Raw genomic sequence first — 25,000 nt, forward strand, 5'->3', positions numbered from 1 at the left:
AGCCTGAACAATTCCCCTCTCGAAGGAAGGCCTCGGCCTTAATCGTCCACGACAAACAGCTCGACGAGGCATGAAGCACCCACGGGAGCCGGAGCATGACGATGCAGAGTCTCGGTTCACAGGAGCCTGGGAAGAACATCCCGTACGGAACCCTTTACCCGAAAACATCCGAACCGCACATGCTCGCGACAGTCCTGCCGTTAGAGAATGCACCGTGCACGCGACCGAGTAAGGCCACTCAGAGACATCCATTTCCCAGGTATATGCCCCCTACGCACTTTTGGTGGCGCAACTCGCACGAACAGTCCCACCTCGACCCCGTAAACAAGCTTTTTTGCCTCGAAGAGTTCGTCGGAGACGAAGAAGCAACCTTCAGTGCAAACGTAGCACTCTTTTGTGCAACCGCCCAAACAACGCCCCCTCTACCCTCTGTCGAAACACTCGGCATTGCTGCTCCCTAAGGTGAGCTTCTCCTCATAGGCAATTCCGCTCTTATCCGGTCACGTTTGTGTGCCCGAATTTCGCAAGGCAACCTCCATGGGACATGGAAAAGACTCGAGAAGAGAGCTCGCTCACGGGAGAGAGAAGCCAAGGAGACCACGAGAGTGCTGAGAGTGGGACAGCGCTGAATAGGCGGGAGAAGCCTGCGCGTATAAACGGAGATATATATCCAATTGCAACGAAGGAACGTGCCAAAGATCGAGAACAATGGCAGAAATGCTAGTAACGTGCACTTCGGGACCAACGCATCACCGGAAGACAACCGCCAAACATCGAAAGAGTCGCGATGCTCCGCAACCTACGTGCAAAGCGGTCGCACACCGGGTAAGGGAGTGAGAGCCCCAAACATAGCTGGGCGAGGCGCTCACTCCGCTCTTTAATATCTCGTTAATACCGCCAAGGAAATGGCACAAGCACACACACACAAGCATCCTCGGAAGAGGACAGTTCGAGTGACAGGTCAAATCCAAGAGTTCCGAAGACTACCTCCAGGAACAATCGGGAACAAGACCGATTACAAGTCGTCGAGTCTGTTACTGGGCGAACACGAGATGCGCACAGGAAATCGATCAGCCCTCACAATGGCCCAAGGCCAGAGATCGGACTGCTACGATTTACCCCAACAATCATCGTGCCACTCTTCGCAGAGAGGTGATAGACGCCAACGAGCCCGCGCATAGCAATCGAGGTGTAAAAAGGGCGTTGAAGGCAGGAAGCCTGGACGAAAGAGGCTACGAGGTCACCTCGAAGCGGTCTAAGAATCGGGCGCACTTGGGGCGACTACCAGTGCCAACCCCTTATCCCGCGGTGCGTCCGACACACAGAAATTTCCAAGGCGGCCAAGGAGCCTCCCCGCATAGCAATCGGGGTGTGAGGTTACGGATGCAGCATTGATAGCAATCGAGGTGTGAGGCGAAGGATGCAGAAGTGAGAGCCGAGGGATGTAGCAGAGATAGCAATCGGGGTGTGTGATGCAGAAGAGATAGCAATCGAGGTGTGCGGTGGGAAGGGCCCAGCAGCCAGAATGCATGAAGCGACGGATGAAGCAGTGATGACAACCGGGCTGTGAGGAGAGGAGGGATGCAGCCAAGAAAGCAATCAGGGCTCGAGGCAAGGGATGCATCAAGGATAGCAATCATGTTGTGAGGCGAGATTCCAAAGGCTAAACGTGAGAGGCTGCAGGGTCGACTCAGAGAGGTCTATGCATGTGAGAGGCTGAAAGCAAGGTCGACTCGGAGCGGTCTATGCATCGGGCGCGCTTGGGGCGACTACCAGTGCCAACCCCTTATCCCGCGACGCGTCCGACAAAGAGAACGTTCCAAGGCGGCAGAGGAGGTTACCAGCCGAAGGATGCAGTAGCAATAACAGGTATAGTTCCGCGGCGGCCGAGAAGACTCACCGCATAGGAATCGGGATGCGAGGCGAGGGATGCGGCGGGAAGGCCCCGACGGCTAAACGGAAGAGGCTGCAGGGCCGCCTCGGAATGGTCCAAGCATCGGATGCGATTGGGACGACTACCAGTGCCAACCCCTTATCCCGCGATGCGTCCGATACACAGATAGTTCCAAGGCGGCCGAGGAGCCTCACCGCATATCAATCGGGGTGCGAGGCGAGGGATGGGGCGGGAAGGCCCCAACGGCTAGACGGAAGAGGCTTCAGGGCCACCTCGGAATGGTCCAAGCATCGGACGCGCTTGGGGCGACTGCCAGTGCCAACCCCTTATCCCGCGATGCGTCCGATACACAGATGGTTCCAAGGCGGCCGAGGAGCCTCACCGCATAGCAATCGGGGGTGCGAGGCGAGGGATGGGGCGGGAAGGCCCCAACGGCTAGACGGAAGAGGCTTCAGGGCCGCCTAGGAATGGTCCAAGCATCGGACACGCTTGGGGCGACTACCAGTGACAGCCCCCTATCCCGCGATGCGTCCGATACGAAGATGGTTCCAAGGCGGCCGAGGAGCCTCACCGCATAGCAATCGGGGTGCGAGGTGGGGGATGCGGCGAGATGGCCCCAACGGCTAGACGGAAGAGGCCACAGGGCCGCGTCGGAATAGTCCAAGCATCGGACGCGCTTGGGGCGACTACCAGTGACAACCCCTTATCCCGCGATGCGTCCGATACGAAGATAGTTCCAAGGCGGCCGAGGAGCCTCACCGCATAGCAATCGGGGTGCGAGGTGGGGGATGCGGCGAGATGGCCCCAACGGCTAGACGGAAGAGGCTGCAGGGCCGCCTCGGAATAGTCCAAGCATCGGACGCGCTTGGGGCCACTACCAGTGACAACCCCTTATCCCGCGATGCGTCCAATACGAAGATAGTTCCAAGGCGGCCGAAGAGCCTCACCGCATAGCAATCGGGGTGCGAGGTGGGGGATGCGGCGAGATGGCCCCAACGGCTAGACGGAAGAGGCCACAGGGCCGCCTCGGAATAGTCCAAGCATCGGACGCGCTTGGGGCGACTACCAGTGACAACCCCTTATCCCGCGATGCGTCCGATACGAAGATAGTTCCCAGGCGGCCGAGGAGCCTCACCGCATAGCAATCGGGGTGCGAGGCGAGGGATGCGGCGAGATGGCCCCAAAGGCTAGACGGAAGAGGCTGCAGGGCTGCCTCGGAATAGTCCAAGCATCGGACGCGCTTGGGGCGACTACCACTGCCAACCCCTTATCCCGCGATGCGTCCGATACACAGATAGTTCCGAGGCGGCCGAGGAGGTGGGGGATGCAGCGAGATGGCCCCAACGGCTAGACGGAAGAGGCTGCAGGGCCGCCTCGGAATAGTCCAAGCATCGGACGCGCTTGGGGCGACTACCAGTGACAACCCCTTATCCCGCGATGCGTCCGATACACAGATAGTTCCGAGGCGGCCAAGGAGCCTCACCGCATAGCAATCGTGGTGCGAGGTGGGGGATGCGGCGAGATGGCCCCAACGGCTAGACGGAAGAGGCTGCAGGGCCGCCTCGGAATGGTCCAAGCATCGGATGCGCTTGGGGCGACTACCACTGCCAACCCCTTATCCCGCGATGCGTCCGATACACAGATAGTTCCAAGGCGGCCGAGGAGCCTCACAGCATAGCAATCAGGGTGCGAGGCGAGGGATGCGGCGAGAAAGCCCCAACGGCTAGAGGGAAGAGGCTTCAGGTCCGCCTCGGAATGGTCCAAGCATCGGACGCGCTTGGGGCGACTACCAGTGACAACCCCTTATCCCGCGACGCGTCCGATACACAGATAGTTCCAAGGCGGCCGAGGAGCCTCACCGCATAGCAATCGGGGTGCGAGGCGAGGGATGCGGCGAGAAGGACCCAACGGCTACACGGAAGAGGCTTCGGGGCCGCCTCGGAATGGTCCAAGCATCGGACGCGCTTGGGGCGACTACCAGTGACAACCCCTTATCCCGCGACGCGTCCGATACACAGATAGTTCCAAGGCGGCCGAGGAGCCTCACCGCATAGCAATCGGGGTGCGAGGCGAGGGATGCGGCGAGAAGGACCCAACGGCTAGACGGAAGAGGCTTCGGGGCCGCCTCGGAATGGTCCAAGCATCGGACGCGCTTGGGGCGACTACCAGTGACAACCCCTTATCCCGCGACGCGTCCGATACACAGATAGTTCCAAGGCGGCCGAGGAGCCTCACCGCATAGCAATCGGGGTGCGAGGCGAGGGATGCGGCGAGAAGGACCCAACGGCTAGACGGAAGAGGCTTCGGGTCCGCCTCGGAATGGTCCAAGCATCGGACGCGCTTGGGGCGACTACCAGTGACAACCCCTTATCCCGCGACGCGTCCGATACACAGATAGTTCCAAGGCGGCCGAGGAGCCTCACCGCATAGCAATCGGGGTGCGAGGCGAGGGATGCGGCGAGAAGGACCCAACGGCTAGACGGAAGAGGCTTCGGGTCCGCCTCGGAATGGTCCAAGCATCGGACGCGCTTGGGGCGACTACCAGTGACAACCCCTTATCCCGCGACGCGTCCGATACACAGATAGTTCCAAGGCGGCCGAGGAGCCTCACCGCATAGCAATCGGGGTGCGAGGCGAGGGATGCGGCGAGAAGGACCCAACGGCTAGACGGAAGAGGCTTCGGGTCCGCCTCGGAATGGTCCAAGCATCGGACGCGCTTGGGGCGACTACCAGTGACAACCCCTTATCCCGCGACGCGTCCGATACACAGATAGTTCCGAGGCGGCCGAGGAGCCTCACCGCATAGCAATCGGGGTGCGAGGCGAAGGATGCGGCGAGAAGGACCCAACGGCTAGACGGAAGAGGCTTCGGGTCCGCCTCGGAATGGTCCAAGCATCGGACGCGCTTGGGGCGACTACCAGTGACAACCCCTTATCCCGCGACGCGTCCGATACACAGATAGTTCCAAGGCGGCCGAGGAGCCTCACCGCATAGCAATCGGGGTGCGAGGCGAGGGATGCGGCGAGAAGGACCCAACGGCTAGACGGAAGAGGCTTCAGGGCCGCCTCGGAATGGTCCAAGCATCGAACGCGCTTGGGGCGACTACCAGTGACAACCCCTTATCCCGCGACGCGTCCGATACACAGATAGTTCCGAGGCGGCCGAGGAGCCTCACCGCATAGCAATCGGGGTGCGAGGCGAGGGATGCGGCGAGAAGGACCCAACGGCTAGACGGAAGAGGCTTCAGGGCCGCCTCGGAATGGTCCAAGCATCGGACGCGCTTGGGGCGACTACCAGTGACAACCCCTTATCCCGCGACGCGTCCGATACACAGATAGTTCCGAGGCGGCCGAGGAGCCTCACCGCATAGCAATCGGGGTGCGAGGCGAGGGATGCGGCGAGAAGGACCCAACGGCTAGACGGAAGAGGCTTCAGGGCCGCCTCGGAATGGTCCAAGCATCGGACGCGCTTGGGGCGACTACCAATGACAACCCCTTATCCCGCGACGCGTCCGATACACAGATAGTTCCGAGGCGGCCGAGGAGCCTCACCGCATAGCAATCGGGGTGCGAGGCGAGGGATGCGGCGAGAAGGACCCAACGGCTAGACGGAAGAGGCTTCAGGGCCGCCTCGGAATGGTCCAAGCATCGGACGCGCTTGGGGCGACTACCAGTGACAACCCCTTATCCCGCGACGCGTCCGATACACAGATAGTTCCGAGGCGGCCGAGGAGCCTCACCGCATAGCAATCGGGGTGCGAGGCGAGGGATGCGGCGAGAAGGACCCAACGGCTAGACGGAAGAGGCTTCAGGGCCGCCTCGGAATGGTCCAAGCATCGGACGCGCTTGGGGCGACTACCGTTGCCAACCCCTTATCCCGCGATGCGTCTGATACACAGATAGTTCCGAGGCGGCCGAGGAGCCTCACCGCATAGCAATCGGGTTGCGAGGCAGATTATTGGGAAGGGAACCCCCTGGGATGCGGCTCAAGCAGTGCCCAAAGGGACTGGAATGCGGAATCACATCGAGAGACCCAAATGCTATACGAGGGCTCAAATCGAATTATCGATTTGGCCACGACATGGACGCATCGGAACGACTACCTTTGCCGAACCACTCGCAATTGCATCCATACCGAAACCAATAGACATTTCCGTTAGAGCCCTCGCATAGCATTCGGGAATCTCGCATGCCCCTCTAAATCGACCAATGCTGGCGCTCAATGAAAATCCGAGCGCTACCACCGTTCGAGCGCCAGCATTGGTCGAGTTAGAGGGGCACGGGGGAGAATGCTCCAGTCAACACCTCCCCTATATAAGTTATTTGTCCGATTCTCGCACAACCGTAGTCTGCCTCGTCGAATCAAACAACGGTCCCAGATTCCGACTTCCGTTCCGTAGAGACCCAAAAGCTAGATGGAGGCTCGCAAGAAAGAGAGTCGGCGCATAGCAATCGGGTTTCTCGAACGTTTAGGGACCGAGCTCACTTGCGGATAGGGCAAAATCCGCCAAGCAACCCAAAAGCTAGACGGGGGCTCGAATCGAATCGCCTAGGCGGCCACAACAACGACGTGTTGGATCGACTACCAGTGCCAAACCATTCAGCAAGACTAGTCTGTGTCGAGGCCGGATAGAGATTCTCAGAGAGCGCCCGCATAGCATTTAGGAGACCTGCCGCGTCCCTCACACTCGACAAATGGTGGTGCACGTTTATAAATCCGAGCGATCCCAACCCTTTCAAGCACCAACATCGGTCGAGATAGAGGGGCACGGAGGGGGCTGCGTGAGACAACACAGTCCCCTATATAAGTTATTTGTCCGATTCTCACACATCCGAAGAATGGTCATCAAATCGGACAACAGCCCAAACTTCCGACTTCCGTCCCAGAAAGCCCAAGAGCTATCTAAAACGTTCATGGCCGGAACTCGATCGCGGCTATACCAGTCCGCCAAGCAACCCAAAAGCTAGACTGGAGCTCTAGTCGAATCACCTCTGTGGCCATTGCAAGGACGTGTTGGAGCGACTACCATTGCCGAACCATTCCGCAGGTCGAGTCCATACCAAGGCCGCATAGAGATTCACGATGAGCTCCTGCATAGCAATCAGGAGACTTGCCGTGTCCATCACAATCGATAAATCCTGGTGCAAGATTTTTGCATCCGAGCGCTCCAACCAGTCGAGCACCAGCATCAATCGACATAAACGGGCACGGGGGGAGGATGCTCGAGAACACTACCTCCCCTATATAAGTTATTTGTCCGATTCTCAAGCAGCCGAAGTCTGGTCATCGAATCGGGTCAAAGACCACAACTTCCGACTTTACCCACAATGCAAGTCATCGAATCGAACATCGGCCCCCGAGTCGGACTCCATGCGTATGTCAGGTCATCGGACCCAAATTCCGCCTTCCTGCGCATGGCGGGCCATCAATATCAACTCGGTCATCGGACCCAAACTCCGCCTTTTTGCGTATGGCACGCCTTCAAATCGGTCATCGGACCCAAATTCCGCCTTCCTGTGCATGGCGGGCCATCAACATCAACTCGGTCATCGGACCCAAATTCCGCCTTTCTGCGCATGGCACGCCATCAACTCGGTCATCGGACCCAAATTCCGCCTTCCTGCGCATGGCAGGTCATCGGACACAAATTCAGACCTCGCCAATATGCCTACGTATCGAATCGGTCATCGGACCCAACTTCCGACTTCATCCATACTGTAGGGTCTTTGAGGTTGGCGCGGTGCGCTCAACCCAGGGAGTCGACCCATCGAAGCATACACCTCCCCTATATAAGCTATTTGTCCGATTCCCACACCTGTGTAGTTTGCACCTCTGACCAGGACATCGACCCCAACTTCCGAACTCGACTGCAACGACGGCACCAGCGCCTTGGTGCGCACCTTGCGACGCACAGTCCCAACATTCGCCTTCCTGCACATGGCAGGTCATCGGACCCAAATTCCGACCTCGCGAGTATGCCTACATATCGAATCGGTCATCGGACCCAACTTCCGACTTCATCCATACCGTAGGGTCTTTGAGGTTGGCGCGGTGCGCTCAACCCGGGGAGTCGACCCAACGAAGCATACACCTCCCCTATATAAGCTATTTGTCCGATTCCCACACCTGTGTAGTTTGCACCTCCGATCAAGACATCGACCCCAACTTCCGAACTCGCCTCCAACGACCGAACCAGCGCCTTGGTGCGCACCTTGCAACGCACAGTGCCAACATTCGCCTTCCTGCACGTGGCAGGTCATCGGACCCAAATTCCGACCTCGCGAGTATGCCTACATATCGAATCGGTCATCGGACCCAACTTCCGACTTCATCCATACCGTAGGGTCTTTGAGGTTGGCGCGGTGCGCTCAACCCGGGGAGTCGACCCAACGAAGCATACACCTCCCCTATATAAGCTATTTGTCCGATTCCCACACCTGTGTAGCTTGCACCTCCGATCAGGACATCGACCCCAACTTCCGAACTCGACTAAAAAGACCGCACCAGCGCCTTGGTGTGCACCTTGCAACGCACAGTGTCAACATTCGCCTTCCTGCACATGGCAGGTCATCGGACCCAAATTCCGACCTCATGAGCATACCTACTAATCGAATCGGTCATCGGACCCAACTTCCGACTTCATCCATACCGTAGGGTCTTTGAGGTTGGCGCGGTGCGCTCAACCTGGGGAGTCGACCCATCGAAGCATACACCTCCCCTATATAAGCTATTTGTCCGATTCCGACACCTGTGTAGTTTGCACCTCCGCTCAGGACATCGACCCCAACTTCCGAACTCGCCTGCAACGACCGAACCAGCGCCTTGGTGCGCACCAAAAGTGCGCACTTTTGGAGGGCACTTTTCTGCGCTCCAAAGGTGCGCACTTTTGGAGGGCACTTTTTGGAGGGCACTTTTCTGCGCTCCAAAGGTGCGCACTTTTGGAGGGCACTTTTTGGAGGGCACTTTTCTGCGCTCCAAAGGTGCGCACTTTTGGAGGGCACTTTTTGGAGGGCACTTTTCTGCGCTCCAAAGGTGCGCACTTTTGGAGGGCACTTTTTGGAGGGCACTTTTCTGCGCTCCAAAGGTGCGCACTTTTGGAGGGCACTTTTTGGAGGGCACTTTTCTGCGCTCCAAAGGTGCGCACTTTTGGAGGGCACTTTTTGGAGGGCACTTTTCTGCGCTCCAAAGGTGCGCACTTTTGGAGGGCACTTTTTGGAGGGCACTTTTCTGCGCTCCAAAGGTGCGCACTTTTGGAGGGCACTTTTTGGAGGGCACTTTTCTGCGCTCCAAAGGTGCGCACTTTTGGAGGGCACTTTTTGGAGGGCACTTTTCTGCGCTCCAAAGGTGCGCACTTTTGGAGGGCACTTTTTGGAGGGCACTTTTCTGCGCTCCAAAGGTGCGCACTTTTGGAGGGCACTTTTGTGCACTCCAAAGGTGCGCACTTTTGGAGGGCACTTTTCCTGTGCTCCAAAGGTGCACACCTAGGTGAGCACCTTCGACCACACCTTGTAGCACACCAAACTCTGACTTTCGACTTCATCCGCAATGCAGGGTCTTTGAGGTTGGCGCAATGCGCACAACCAGGGGAGTCGACCCATCAAACCCAACACCTCCCCTATATAAGCTATTTGTCTGATTCTCATACATGCGTAGCCTGCAGGAGCAATTAGGACATCGACCCCAACTTTCGGCTTCTAAACGAAAACAAGGTCTTTGAGGTTGGTGTAATGCGAACAACTAGGGGAGTCAACCCATCAAACCCAACACCTCCCCTATATAAGCTATTTGTCTGATTCTCATACATGTGTAGTCTACAGGAGCAATTAGGACATCGACCCCAACTTTTGACTTCTTAACGAAAACAAGGTCTTTGAGGTTGACGTAATGCGCACAACCAGGGGAGTCGACCCATCAAACCCAACACCTCCCCTATATAAGCTATTTGTCCGATTCTCATACATGTGTAGCCTGCAGGAGCCATTAGGACATTGACCCCAACTTTTGACTTCTTAACGAAAACAAGGTCTTTGAGGTTGGCGTAATGCGCACAACCAAGGGAGTTGACCCATCAAACCCAACACCTCCCCTATATAAGCTATTTGTCTGATTCTCATACATGTGTAGCCTGCAACAACGATTAGGACATCCACCCCAACTTCTGAATTCGTCTGCGTTGACCGCACCAAAGGTGCACGCCTTGGTGCTCACCAAAATCCGACTTCCGACTTCTTCTGCTATGCGGGGTCTTTGAGGTTGGCGCAGTGCGCACAACCAGGGGAGTCAACCCACCGAATGCAACACCTCCCCTATATAAGCTATTTGTCTGATTCTCATACATGCGTAGACTGCAGCAATGATTAGGACATCCACCCCAACTTTTGACTTCTTAAACAAGACAGGGTCTTTGAAGTTGGTGCAGTGCACACAACCAGGGGAGTCGACCCATCAAACGCAACACCTCCCCTATATAAAGCTATTTGTCCGATTCTCATACGTGTAGTCTGCAGCAGCGATTAGGACATCGACCCCAACTTCCGAATTCGTTTGCATTGACCGCACCAAAGGTGCACGCCTTGGTGTGCACCCTGGAGTGCACTTTGGTGCTCACCTCGGTGCACACTTTGGTGTGCACCTCGGTGTGCACCAAAGGTGCGCACCTTGGAGCGCACCAAAGGTGTACACTTTGGAGCGCACCACATAGGGTCTTTGAGAGGTTGGCGCAGTGCGCACACCAAGGTGGGTGTTGAGGTGCGTGCCGAGGTGGGTGGGTGCTAGGGTGCGCTCCATGGTGGGTGCCAGGGTGGGTGCGTGCTAGGGTGGATTCCAAAGAGGGTCATAGGGTGGGTGCCAAGGTGGGTTGGTGATATAGTGGGTTCAAAGGTGGGTACTAGGGTGGGTTCCAAGGTGGGTCACAAGTTGGGTGCCAGGATGCGTGGGTGTTAGGTTGGGTGCCAAGGTGGGCTCCTGCGTGGGTGGGTGCTAGGGTGGGTTTCAAGGTGGACGCGAGGGCGGGTGCCAAGGTGGGTAACAAGTTGGGTGTTAGGATGGGTGAGTGCTAGAGTGGGTGCCAAGGTGGGTGGGTGCTAAGGTGGATGCCAAGGTGGTTCACAGGGTGGGTGGGTTCTAGGGTGAGTTCCAAGGTGGGTCACAGGTTCAGTGCTAGGGTGGGTGTCAAGGCGGGTGTCGAGGTGCCTGGGTGCTAGGGTGTGGATGCCAATGTGGGTCATAGGGTGGGTACTAGGGTGGGCTGCAATGTGGGTGCCAAGGTGGGTAACATGCTCGGTGGGTTCTAAATTGGGTGCCAGGGTGGGTGTGCACCCACCTTGCCCGAGGTGGGTGCCAAGGTGCCAGTGTGGGTGGGTGCTAAGGTGGATGCCAAGGTGGGTGAGAAGGTGGGTGATAGGTTGAGTGGTAGGATGGGTGGGTGCCAAGATGGGTCACAGGGTGGGTGCAAGGGTGGGTAGGTGCTAGGGTTGGTGTCAGGGTGGGTGGGTGCTAGGTTGGGTTCCAAGGTGGGTGCGAGGGTGAGTGTCAAGGTGGGTCACAGGTTAGGTGCTAGGATGGGTGAGTGCTAGGGTGCAAAGGTGCCAGGGTGGGTGCTAGGATGGGTCGATGCTAGGGTGAGTGGCAAGGTGGGTCCACAAGTGTCAAGGTGGGTGCCGAGGTGGGTGCCAAGTCGGCGACTGCTATGGTGGATGCCAAGGTGGGTCACGGGGTGGGTGCCAAGTTGCTAGGTTGGGTTCCAAGGTGGGTGCCAACGTGGGTGCTAGGGTGCGTGGGTTAAAGGGTGTGTCACAACGTGGGTGCCAGGATGGGTGCGCACCCACACTGGCCAAGACGGGTGCGGGTGCAAGGTTGGGTTCCAAGCCCGGTCACAGGCTGGGTGCTAGGATGGGTGGGTGCCAAGGTGGGCACCAGGGTGGGTGCACCCACCCTGGCCAAGGTGGGTCACGGGGTGGGTCCTAGGGTGGGTAACGGGGTGGGTACTAAGGTGCGTGCCAAGGTGGGTCATAGGGTGGGTGCCAAGGTGGGCACCAGGGTGGGTGTGCACCAACCCTAGCCAGGGTAGGTCACGGGGTGGTTGTCGGGGTGGGCGTCAAGGAGCCAAGGTGGGTGGCAAGTAGCCAAGTTGCGTGCCAAGGTGGGTGTCGGGGTGGGTGCCAAGGATCCAAGGTGGGTGCCAAGGAACCAAGGTGGGTGTCTGGGTGGGTGCCGAGGTGGGAGCCAGGGTGGGTCCCAAGGTGAGTGCAAAGGTGGGTGCCAGGGTCAAGGTGAGTGCCAATGTGGGTTCCAAGGTGCCAGGGTCAGGGTGAGTGCCAATGTGGGTTCAAAGGTGCTAAGTTGGGTGCGAGGTTGGGTGCGAGGGTGGGTGGGTGCCAAGGTGTGCTAGGTGGAAGCCCGGGTGGGTCGGCATCCCATGGGTGTCGAGTTGGGTGCCTGATGGGTGCTTCTTGTCAAGTTTTAGTCGTCGGGACTCATTTCGAGCCTTAGAGGTCGTTTCTTGTCCGGTTGCCCTGTCTTCGACCTGGGAACCCAATTTTGGTCCTCGGGTCCCATTTTTTTTTGTCTCGCATCCCACTTTTGGCCTGTGGCCTTTTCGGGGTCGATTCTCGTTTTGGGCATCAGAGCATGTTTCTTCTCCTAAAACCCAATATTTGTTTATTAAGTCTCGGAACACATTTTTGTTCTCGTGGACCCATCATGGGTCTTGGAACGCATTTGTGGTCCTTGGGTCCCATTTTGCATCCCGAAACTTGTGTTTTGGTGCTTGATCCCTATTTTGGGTGCCCACCTTGCACCAAGTGCGCACCCGGGGCAAACCGAGCGCCTTGGTGCACCGGGGCAAGATCGAGCGTGCACCCGAGGCGCCCCGAACATGCACCAAGGTGCACTCGGCCCACATGTGAGCGCAGGTCGTTGCGCCCGAGGTGGTGTGTGGGCACCGCGTTGCAGACGGGACACTGCACGCACACGACGCCCCCTCCAGGTGCACGCACGTAGGCCGGGCCGGGTGCACACCCGACGCCCTAGCAAGGTGCGCGCACCCGGGCAGGGCTCACACTTGGCGAACGGGGCGCACTTCGCGAGGGAGGGTGTGCACCTCGACGGGGGTGGGTGGCCGGGGTGGATTCGCACGTGGGTCGCGGTTTGCTAAGTACACACTGCGACAAGCTCATAACGGGTGCGATCATACCAGCATTAGTGCACCGGATCCCATCAGAACTCCGCAGTTAAGCGCGCTTGGGCCGGAGTAGTACTGGGATGGGTGACCTCCCGGGAAGTCCCGGTGTTGCACCCTTTTTTAGTTTTTCGCCGGGCGTCGCAATGCTATTTGAATAAACCTTTTGCCCGTTTGCGTTCTCGTCGGGGCCGGGCCGGGCCGGGGTGCGCTGCCCGCACTACCGCGCGCGCGGGGGCGACACCGAGCGCGCACCCGAGGCACCCCGAGCACACAGGCCACGGTGCAACCCGGGCGTTGTGCGCGCACCCCGGTGCGCCCGAGGTGCTGCGCGCGCACCCAGGTGAAATCGGTGTGCACCTCGGCCAGTGCGCGCTCGGTCGAGTCGCGCACGTTGGCCAAGGTGCACGGTGATGTTTCTTACTCTAAGGTTCCACACCAGACGCCCGGGACAGGTGAGCGAAGCTGGGCGGGGCCGGGTGCGCGGCCGGGGCAGGTGCACGCAGCTGGAGAGAGCTTTGGAGCACACTTCGGAGCGCACCAATGATGCGCTCCATTCAAAAGTTTCCTGAAAAGGCAAAAAAAGTTGAGATTATAGAATTTCCCACTTGAGAGATTGTAAAAAAAAAAAATTTAAAATGAAGGAAACGCGGGTGCCAAGGTGTGCGCAGCCCAGCCAAGGTGTGCGCACCAAGGCGCCCACCCTGGCGAAGGTGCACGCAAGGTGCGCACCCGAGGCAAACCGGACAATTAACCCAACTTTCGACTTCGCGCGCACCTTGGAGCGCACTTCGGAGCGCTCCTTGGTGCGCACCAATCTTGGGCACCTCGGAGTGCACCATGGCGCCCACCAAGGTGCGCACCCGGGGCAAACCGAGCTCCGACTTCGTGCGCACCTTGGAGCGCACGAAAGGTGCGCACCATGGCGCCCACCAAGGTGCGCAGCCCAGCCAAGGCGTGCGCATCAAGGTGCGCACCCTGGCGAAGGTGCGCACCCGGGGCAAACCGAGCTCCGACTTCGTGCGCACCTTGGAGCGCACAAAAGGTGCGCAACCCAGCCAAGGTGTGCGCACCCCGGTCAAACCGAGCTCCGAATCGTGCGCACCAGAGGTGCACGCCATCGTGCGCACCTTGGAGCACACTTCGGAGCCCTCCTTGGTGCGCGCCGATGTTGCGCACCTCGGAGCGCACCCGGGGAAAACAATGCAATTAACCCGACTTTCGACTTCGTGGGCACCTCGGAGCGCTCTCGGGTTCGCACCTCGGAGCACACCGAGGTGCGCACCTTTGATGCGCTGCCTTCACCAATTTCCAGAAAAGGCAAGAAAACATTGAGAAGGTGTGCGCACCGAGGTGCCCACCCTGGCGAAGGTGCACGCGAGGTGCGCACCCGGGGCAAACCGGGCTCCGACTTCGTGCACGCCGCACCTTGGAGCACACTTCGGAGCGCTCCTTGGTGCGCACCAGGGCGCGCAACCCAGCCGAGGTGCCCACCCCGGCGAAGGTGCACGCGAGGTGCGCACCCGGGGCAAACCGGGCTCCGACTTCGTGCACGCCATGGTGCCCACCGCGGCGAAGGTGCACGCGAGGTGCGCACCCGGGGCAAACCGGGCTCCGACTTCGTGCACGCCGCACCTTGGAGCACACTTCGGAGCGCTCCTTGGTGCGCACCATGGTGCCCACCAGGGCGCGCAACCCCGCCGAAGGTGCACGCGAGGTGCGCACCCGGGGCAAACCGGGCTCCGACTTCGTGCACGCCGCACCTTGGAGCACACTTCGGAGCGCTCCTTGGTGCGCACCATGGTGCCCACCAGGGCGCGCAACCCCGCCGAAGGTGCACGCGAGGTGCGCACCCGGGGCAAACCGGGCTCCGACTTCGTGCACGCCATGGTGCGCACCGCGGCGAAGGTGCGCACCCGGGGCAAACCGGGCTCCGACTTCGTGCACGCCGCACCTTGGAGCACACTTCGGAGCGCTCCTTGGTGCGCACCAGGGCGCGCAACCCAGCCGAGGTGCCCACCCCGGCGAAGGTGCACGCGAGGTGCGTACCCGGGGCAAACCGGGCTCCGACTTCGTGCACGCCGCACCTTGGAGCACACTTCGGAGCGCTCCTTGGTGCGCACCATGGTGCCCACCAGGCCGCGCAACCCAGCCAAGGTGTGCGCACCAAGGTGCACGCGAGGTGCGCACCCGGGGCAAACCGGGGTCCGACTTCGTGCACGCCGCACCTTGGAGCACACATCGGGGCGCTCCCGGGTTCGCACCGGCGTTGCGCACCGTGGTGGGCACCTCGGAGCACACCAAGGTGGGCAGCGAGGTGCGCACCTTTGATGCGATGCCTTCACTAATTTCCATAAAAGGCAAAAAAAAAACGAGATTTTAAAATTTCCGTTTTGAAAGATAGTGAGAAAAAGGGAATGCTGGTGCCATCTTGAGCCCGCCCTGGTGCGCAGCCCAGCCAAGGTGTGCGCACCAAGGTGCCCACCCTGGCGAAGGTGCGCGCCCGGGCAATTAATCCAACTTCCAACTTCGCGCGCGCCAGGGTGGGAGCGCACCCAACAACCGGGCCTGGGAAGAGCCAATGCGAGAAACCCCACCAAACGCTCTGACAAAAAAAGAGGGGGCGCTCCAGTAACCCCGCTTCGGAGCGCACCCTGGGCAAACCCAGCCAAGGTGCCCACCCCGGCCAAGGTGCAGGCGAGGTGCGCACCCGGGGCAAACCGGGCTCCGACAACGTGCACGCCGCACCTTGGAGCACACTTCGTAGCGCTCCCGGGTGCGCACCTCAGAGCACACCAAGGTGGGCAGCGAGGTGCGCACCTTTGATGCGCTGCCTTCACTAATTTCCAGAAAAGGCAAAAAAAAAAGGAGATTTTAAAATTTCCGTTTTGAAAGATAGTGAAAAAAACGGAACGCGCGTGCCATCTTGAGCCCGCCCTGGTGCGCAGCCCAGGTAAGGTGCCCACCCTGGCAAAGGTGCGCACCCGGGCAATTAACCCTACTTCCGACTTCGTGCGCGCCAGGGTGGCAACCGGGCCTCGGAAGAGCCAATGCGAGAAACCCCACCAAACGCTCCGACAAAAAAAGAGGCGGCGCTCCAATAACCCCGCTTCGGAGCGCAGCCGGGGCAAACCCAGCCAAGGTGCCCACCCCGACGAAGGTGCACGCGAGGTGCGCACCCGGGGCAAACCGGGCTCCGACAACGTGCACGCAGCACCTTGGAGCACACTTCGAAGCACTCCCGGGTGCCCACCGGCGTTGCGCACCGTGGTGGGCAGCGAGGTGCGCACCTTTGATGCGCTGCCTTCACTAATTTCCAGAAAAAGGCAAAAAAAAATGAGATTTTAAAATTTCCGTTTTGAAAGATAGTGAAAAAAAAGGAACGCGGGTGCCATCTTGAGCCCGCCCTGGTGCGCAGCCCAGGCAAGGCATGCGCACCAAGGTGCCCACCCGAGGTGCACACCCGGGGCAAACCGGGCTCCGACTTCGTGCAGGCCGCACCTTGGAGCACACTTCGGAGCGCTCCTTGGTGCGCACCATGGTGCCCACCAGGGCGCGCAACCCAGCCAAGGTCTGCACACCAAGGTGCCCACCCCGGCGAAGGTGCACGCGAGGTGCGCACCCGGGGCAAACCGGGCTCCGACTTCGTGCACGCCATGGTGCCCACCGCGGCGAAGGTGCACGCGAGGTGCGCACCCGGGGCAAACCGGGCTCCGACTTCGTGCACGCCGCACCTTGGAGCACACTTCGGAGCGCTCCTTGGTGCGCACCATGGTGCCCACCAGGGCGCGCAACCCAGCCAAGGTGTGCGCACCAAGGTGCACGCGAGGTGCGCACCCGGGGCAAACCGGGGTCCGACTTCGTGCACGCCGCACCTTGGAGCACACATCGGAGCGCTCCCAGGTTCGCACCAGCGTTGCGCACCTTTGATGCGCTGCCTTCACTAATTTCAAGAAAAGGCAAAAAAAAACGAGATTTTAAAATTTCCGTTCTGAAAGATAGTGAAAAAAACGGAACGCGGGTGCCATCTTGAGCCCTTCCTGGTGCGCAGCCCAGGCAAGTTGTGCGCACCAAGGTGCCCACCCTGGCGGAGGTGCGCGCCCGGGGCAATCCGGGCTCCGACTTCGTGCACTGCATGGTGCCCACCAAGGCGCGCAACCCAGCCAAGGTGCCCACCGCAGCGAAGGTGCACGCGAGGTGCGCACCCGAGGTGCACACCCGGGGCAAACCGGGCTCCGACTTCGTGCACGCCGCACCTTGGAGCACACTTCAGAGCGCTCCTTGGTGCGCACCAGGGCGCGCAACCCAGCCGAGGTGCCCACCCCGGCGAAGGTGCACGCGAGGTGCGCACCCGGGGCAAACCGGGCTCCGACTTCGTGCACGCCATGGTGCCCACCGCGGCGAAGGTGCGCACCCGGGGCAAACCGGGCTCCGACTTCGTGCACGCCGCACCTTGGAGCACACTTCGGAGCGCTCCTTGGTGCGCACCATGGTGCCCACCAGGCCGCGCAACCCAGCCAAGGTGTGCGCACCAAGGTGCACGCGAGGTGCGCACCCGGGGCAAACCGGGGTCCGACTTCGTGCACGCCGCACCTTGGAGCACACATCGGGGCGCTCCCGGGTTCGCACCGGCGTTGCGCACCGTGGTGGGCACCTCGGAGCACACCAAGGTGGGCAGCGAGGTGCGCACCTTTGATGCGATGCCTTCACTAATTTCCATAAAAGGCAAAAAAAAAACGAGATTTTAAAATTTCCGTTTTGAAAGATAGTGAGAAAAAGGGAATGCTGGTGCCATCTTGAGCCCGTCCTGGTGCGCAGCCCAGCCAAGGTTTGCGCACCAAGGTGCCCACCCTGGCGAAGGTGCGCGCCCGGGCAATTAACCCAACTTCCAACTTCGCGCGCGCCAGGGTGGGAGCGCACCCAACAACCGGGCCTGGGAAGAGCCAATGCGAGAAACCCCACCAAACTCTCTGACAAAAAAAGAGGGGGCGCTCCAGTAACCCCGCTTCGGAGCGCACCCTGGGCAAACCCAGCCAAGGTGCCCACCCCGGCCAAGGTGCAGGCGAGGTGCGCACCCGGGGCAAACCGGGCTCCGACAACGTGCACGCCGCACCTTGGAGCACACTTCGTAGCGCTCCCGGGTGCGCACCTCAGAGCACACCAAGGTGGGCAGCGAGGTGCGCACCTTTGATGCGCTGCCTTCACTAATTTCCAGAAAAGGCAAAAAAAAAAGGAGATTTTAAAATTTCCGTTTTGAAAGATAGTGAAAAAAACGGAACGCGCGTGCCATCTTGAGCCCGCCCTGGTGCGCAGCCCAGGTAAGGTGCCACCCTGGCAAAGGTGCGCACCCGGGCAATTAACCCTACTTCCGACTTCGTGCGCGCCAGGGTGGCAACCGGGCCTCGGAAGAGCCAATGCGAGAAACCCCACCAAACGCTCCGACAAAAAAAGAGGCGGCGCTCCAATAACCCCGCTTCGGAGCGCAGCCGGGGCAAACCAAGCCAAGGTGCCCACCCCGACGAAGGTGCACGCGAGGTGCGCACCCGGGGCAAACCGGGCTCCGACAACGTGCACGCAGCACCTTGGAGCACACTTCGAAGCACTCCCGGGTGCCCACCGGCGTTGCGCACCGTGGTGGGCAGCGAGGTGCGCACCTTTGATGCGCTGCCTTCACTAATTTCCAGAAAAAGGCAAAAAAAAATGAGATTTTAAAATTTCCGTTTTGAAAGATAGTGAAAAAAAAGGAACGCGGGTGCCATCTTGAGCCCGCCCTGGTGCGCAGCCCAGGCAAGGCATGCGCACCAAGGTGCCCACCCGAGGTGCACACCCGGGGCAAACCGGGCTCCGACTTCGTGCAGGCCGCACCTTGGAGCACACTTCGGAGCGCTCCTTGGTGCGCACCATGGTGCCCACCAGGGCGCACCCGAGGCAAACCGGGCTCCGACTTCGTGCACGCCGCACCTTGGAGCACACATCGGAGCGCTCCCAGGTTCGCACCAGCGTTGCGCACCTTTGATGCGCTGCCTTCACTAATTTCCAGAAAAGGCAAAAAAAAACGATATTTTAAAATTTCCGTTCTGAAAGATAGTGAAAAAAACGGAACGCGGGTGCCATCTTGAGCCCTTCCTGATGCGCAGCCCAGGCAAGTTGTGCGCACCAAGGTGCCCACCCTGGCGGAGGTGCGCGCCCGGGGCAAACCGGGCTCCGACTTCGTGCACTGCATGGTGCCCACCAAGGCGCGCAACCCAGCCAAGGTGCCCACCGCAGCGAAGGTGCACGCGAGGTGCGCACCCGAGGTGCACACCCGGGGCAAACCGGGCTCCGACTTCGTGCACGCCGCACCTTGGAGCACACTTCAGAGCGCTCCTTGGTACGCACCAGGGCGCGCAACCCAGCCAAGGTGCTCACCCCGGCGAAGGTGCACGCGAGGTGCGCACCCGGGGCAAACCGGGCTCGGACTTCGTGCACGCCGCACCTTGGAGCACACATCGGAGCGCTCCCGGGTTCGCACCAGCATTGCGCACCTTTGATGCGCTGCCTTCACTAATTTCCAGAAAAGGCAAAAAAAAGAAAAAAATGAGATTTTAAAATTTCCGTTTTGAAAGATAGTGAAAAAAACGGAACGCGGGTGCCATCTTGAGCCCGCCCTGGTGTGCAGCCCAGGCAAGTTGTGCGCACCAAGGCACCCACCCTGGCCAAGGTGGGTCACGGGGTGGGTCCTAGGGTGGGTAACGGGGTGGGTACTAAGGTGCGTGCCAAGGTGGGTCATAGGGTGGGTGCCAAGGTGGGCACCAGGGTGGGTGTGCACCAACCCTAGCCAGGGTAGGTCACGGGGTGGTTGTCGGGGTGGGCGTCAAGGAGCCAAGGTGGGTGGCAAGTAGCCAAGTTGCGTGCCAAGGTGGGTGTCGGGGTGGGTGCCAAGGATCCAAGGTGGGTGCCAAGGAACCAAGGTGGGTGTCTGGGTGGGTGCCGAGGTGGGAGCCAGGGTGGGTCCCAAGGTGAGTGCAAAGGTGGGTGCCAGGGTCAAGGTGAGTGCCAATGTGGGTTCCAAGGTGCCAGGGTCAGGGTGAGTGCCAATGTGGGTTCAAAGGTGCTAAGTTGGGTGCGAGGTTGGGTGCGAGGGTGGGTGGGTGCCAAGGTGTGCTAGGTGGAAGCCCGGGTGGGTCGGCATCCCATGGGTGTCGAGTTGGGTGCCTGATGGGTGCTTCTTGTCAAGTTTTAGTCGTCGGGACTCATTTCGAGCCTTAGAGGTCGTTTCTTGTCCGGTTGCCCTGTCTTCGACCTGGGAACCCAATTTTGGTCCTCGGGTCCCATTTTTTTTTGTCTCGCATCCCACTTTTGGCCTGTGGCCTTTTCGGGGTCGATTCTCGTTTTGGGCATCAGAGCATGTTTCTTCTCCTAAAACCCAATATTTGTTTATTAAGTCTCGGAACACATTTTTGTTCTCGTGGACCCATCATGGGTCTTGGAACGCATTTGTGGTCCTTGGGTCCCATTTTGCATCCCGAAACTTGTGTTTTGGTGCTTGATCCCTATTTTGGGTGCCCACCTTGCACCAAGTGCGCACCCGGGGCAAACCGAGCGCCTTGGTGCACCGGGGCAAGATCGAGCGTGCACCCGAGGCGCCCCGAACATGCACCAAGGTGCACTCGGCCCACATGTGAGCGCAGGTCGTTGCGCCCGAGGTGGTGTGTGGGCACCGCGTTGCAGACGGGACACTGCACGCACACGACGCCCCCTACAGGTGCACGCACGTAGGCCGGGCCGGGTGCACACCCGACGCCCTAGCAAGGTGCGCGCACCCGGGCAGGGCTCACACTTGGCGAACGGGGCGCACTTCGCGAGGGAGGGTGTGCACCTCGACGGGGGTGGGTGGCCGGGGTGGATTCGCACGTGGGTCGCGGTTTGCTAAGTACACACTGCGACAAGCTCATAACGGGTGCGATCATACCAGCGTTAGTGCACCGGATCCCATCAGAACTCCGCAGTTAAGCGCGCTTGGGCCGAAGTAGTACTGGGATGGGTGACCTCCCGGGAAGTCCCGGTGTTGCACCCTTTTTTAGTTTTTCGCCGGGCATCGCAATGCTATTTGAATAAACCTTTTGCCCGTTTGCGTTCTCGTCGGGGCCGGGCCGGGCCGGGCCGGGGTGCGCTGCCCGCACTACCGCGCGCGCGGGGGCGACACCGAGCGCGCACCCGAGGCGCCCCGAGCACACAGGCCACGGTGCAACCCGGGCGTTGTGCGCGCACCCCGGTGTGCCCGAGGTGCTGCGCGCGCACCCAGGTGAAATCGGTGTGCACCTCGGCCAGTGCGCGCTCGGTCGAGTCGCGCACGTTGGCCAAGGTGCACGGTGATGTTTCTTACTCTAAGGTTCCGCACCAGACGCCCGGGACAGGTGAGCGAAGCTGGGCGGGGCCGGGTGCGCGGCCGGGGCAGGTGCACGCAGCTGGAGAGAGCTTTGGAGCACACTTCGGAGCGCACCAATGATGCGCTCCATTCAAAAGTTTCCTGAAAAGGCAAAAAAAGTTGAGATTATAGAATTTCCCACTTGAGAGATTGTAAAAAAAAAAAATTTAAAATGAAGGAAACGCGGGTGCCAAGGTGTGCGCAGCCCAGCCAAGGTGTGCGCACCAAGGCGCCCACCCTGGCGAAGGTGCACGCAAGGTGCGCACCCGAGGCAAACCGGACAATTAACCCAACTTTCGACTTCGCGCGCACCTTGGAGCGCACTTCGGAGCGCTCCTTGGTGCGCACCAATCTTGGGCACCTCGGAGTGCACCATGGCGCCCACCAAGGTGCGCACCCGGGGCAAACCGAGCTCCGACTTCGTGCGCACCTTGGAGCGCACGAAAGGTGCGCACCATGGCGCCCACCAAGGTGCGCAGCCCAGCCAAGGCGTGCGCATCAAGGTGCGCACCCTGGCGAAGGTGCGCACCCGGGGCAAACCGAGCTCCGACTTCGTGCGCACCTTGGAGCGCACAAAAGGTGCGCAACCCAGCCAAGGTGTGCGCACCCCGGTCAAACCGAGCTCCGAATCGTGCGCACCAGAGGTGCACGCCATCGTGCGCACCTTGGAGCACACTTCGGAGCCCTCCTTGGTGCGCGCCGATGTTGCGCACCTCGGAGCGCACCCGGGGAAAACAATGCAATTAACCCGACTTTCGACTTCGTGGGCACCTCGGAGCGCTCTCGGGTTCGCACCTCGGAGCACACCGAGGTGCGCACCTTTGATGCGCTGCCTTCACCAATTTCCAGAAAAGGCAAGAAAACATTGAGAAGGTGTGCGCACCGAGGTGCCCACCCTGGCGAAGGTGCACGCGAGGTGCGCACCCGGGGCAAACCGGGCTCCGACTTCGTGCACGCCGCACCTTGGAGCACACTTCGGAGCGCTCCTTGGTGCGCACCAGGGCGCGCAACCCAGCCGAGGTGCCCACCCCGGCGAAGGTGCACGCGAGGTGCGCACCCGGGGCAAACCGGGCTCCGACTTCGTGCACGCCATGGTGCCCACCGCGGCGAAGGTGCACGCGAGGTGCGCACCCGGGGCAAACCGGGCTCCGACTTCGTGCACGCCGCACCTTGGAGCACACTTCGGAGCGCTCCTTGGTGCGCACCATGGTGCCCACCAGGGCGCGCAACCCCGCCGAAGGTGCACGCGAGGTGCGCACCCGGGGCAAACCGGGCTCCGACTTCGTGCACGCCGCACCTTGGAGCACACTTCGGAGCGCTCCTTGGTGCGCACCATGGTGCCCACCAGGGCGCGCAACCCCGCCGAAGGTGCACGCGAGGTGCGCACCCGGGGCAAACCGGGCTCCGACTTCGTGCACGCCATGGTGCGCACCGCGGCGAAGGTGCGCACCCGGGGCAAACCGGGCTCCGACTTCGTGCACGCCGCACCTTGGAGCACACTTCGGAGCGCTCCTTGGTGCGCACCAGGGCGCGCAACCCAGCCGAGGTGCCCACCCCGGCGAAGGTGCACGCGAGGTGCGTACCCGGGGCAAACCGGGCTCCGACTTCGTGCACGCCGCACCTTGGAGCACACTTCGGAGCGCTCCTTGGTGCGCACCATGGTGCCCACCAGGCCGCGCAACCCAGCCAAGGTGTGCGCACCAAGGTGCACGCGAGGTGCGCACCCGGGGCAAACCGGGGTCCGACTTCGTGCACGCCGCACCTTGGAGCACACATCGGGGCGCTCCCGGGTTCGCACCGGCGTTGCGCACCGTGGTGGGCACCTCGGAGCACACCAAGGTGGGCAGCGAGGTGCGCACCTTTGATGCGATGCCTTCACTAATTTCCATAAAAGGCAAAAAAAAAACGAGATTTTAAAATTTCCGTTTTGAAAGATAGTGAGAAAAAGGGAATGCTGGTGCCATCTTGAGCCCGCCCTGGTGCGCAGCCCAGCCAAGGTGTGCGCACCAAGGTGCCCACCCTGGCGAAGGTGCGCGCCCGGGCAATTAACCCAACTTCCAACTTCGCGCGCGCCAGGGTGGGAGCGCACCCAACAACCGGGCCTGGGAAGAGCCAATGCGAGAAACCCCACCAAACGCTCTGACAAAAAAAGAGGGGGCGCTCCAGTAACCCCGCTTCGGAGCGCACCCTGGGCAAACCCAGCCAAGGTGCCCACCCCGGCCAAGGTGCAGGCGAGGTGCGCACCCGGGGCAAACCGGGCTCCGACAACGTGCACGCCGCACCTTGGAGCACACTTCGTAGTGCTCCCGGGTGCGCACCTCAGAGCACACCAAGGTGGGCAGCGAGGTGCGCACCTTTGATGCGCTGCCTTCACTAATTTCCAGAAAAGGCAAAAAAAAAAGGAGATTTTAAAATTTCCGTTTTGAAAGATAGTGAAAAAAACGGAACGCGCGTGCCATCTTGAGCCCGCCCTGGTGCGCAGCCCAGGTAAGGTGCCCACCCTGGCAAAGGTGCGCACCCGGGCAATTAACCCTACTTCCGACTTCGTGCGCGCCAGGGTGGCAACCGGGCCTCGGAAGAGCCAATGCGAGAAACCCCACCAAACGCTCCGACAAAAAAAGAGGCGGCGCTCCAATAACCCCGCTTCGGAGCGCAGCCGGGGCAAACCCAGCCAAGGTGCCCACCCCGACGAAGGTGCACGCGAGGTGCGCACCCGGGGCAAACCGGGCTCCGACAACGTGCACGCAGCACCTTGGAGCACACTTCGAAGCACTCCCGGGTGCCCACCGGCGTTGCGCACCGTGGTGGGCAGCGAGGTGCGCACCTTTGATGCGCTGCCTTCACTAATTTCCAGAAAAAGGCAAAAAAAAATGAGATTTTAAAATTTCCGTTTTGAAAGATAGTGAAAAAAAAGGAACGCGGGTGCCATCTTGAGCCCGCCCTGGTGCGCAGCCCAGGCAAGGCATGCGCACCAAGGTGCCCACCCGAGGTGCACACCCGGGGCAAACCGGGCTCCGACTTCGTGCAGGCCGCACCTTGGAGCACACTTCGGAGCGCTCCTTGGTGCGCACCATGGTGCCCACCAGGGCGCGCAACCCAGCCAAGGTCTGCACACCAAGGTGCCCACCCCGGCGAAGGTGCACGCGAGGTGCGCACCCGGGGCAAACCGGGCTCCGACTTCGTGCACGCCATGGTGCCCACCGCGGCGAAGGTGCACGCGAGGTGCGCACCCGGGGCAAACCGGGCTCCGACTTCGTGCACGCCGCACCTTGGAGCACACTTCGGAGCGCTCCTTGGTGCGCACCATGGTGCCCACCAGGGCGCGCAACCCAGCCAAGGTGTGCGCACCAAGGTGCACGCGAGGTGCGCACCCGGGGCAAACCGGGGTCCGACTTCGTGCACGCCGCACCTTGGAGCACACATCGGAGCGCTCCCAGGTTCGCACCAGCGTTGCGCACCTTTGATGCGCTGCCTTCACTAATTTCCAGAAAAGGCAAAAAAAAACGAGATTTTAAAATTT

General features: G+C 60.6%; 2 non-coding genes across 2 annotated transcripts; both read left to right on the forward strand.

Annotated features, from left to right (window-relative positions):
* The first annotated feature begins 13,074 nt into the window (after positions 1-13,074).
* On the forward strand, positions 13,075-13,193 carry LOC131863580 (5S ribosomal RNA). Its single transcript, XR_009362480.1, has one exon. It is a non-coding gene; the product is annotated as a 5S ribosomal RNA (ribosomal RNA).
* Positions 13,194-21,010: 7,817 nt separating this feature from the next.
* LOC131863591 (5S ribosomal RNA) lies at positions 21,011-21,129 on the forward strand. Its single transcript, XR_009362491.1, has one exon. It is a non-coding gene; the product is annotated as a 5S ribosomal RNA (ribosomal RNA).
* The last annotated feature ends 3,871 nt before the right edge of the window (positions 21,130-25,000 follow it).

This window comes from Cryptomeria japonica, unplaced genomic scaffold (genome assembly GCF_030272615.1).
Source record: "Cryptomeria japonica unplaced genomic scaffold, Sugi_1.0 HiC_scaffold_65, whole genome shotgun sequence".
Lineage (NCBI taxonomy): Eukaryota > Viridiplantae > Streptophyta > Pinopsida > Cupressales > Cupressaceae > Cryptomeria > Cryptomeria japonica.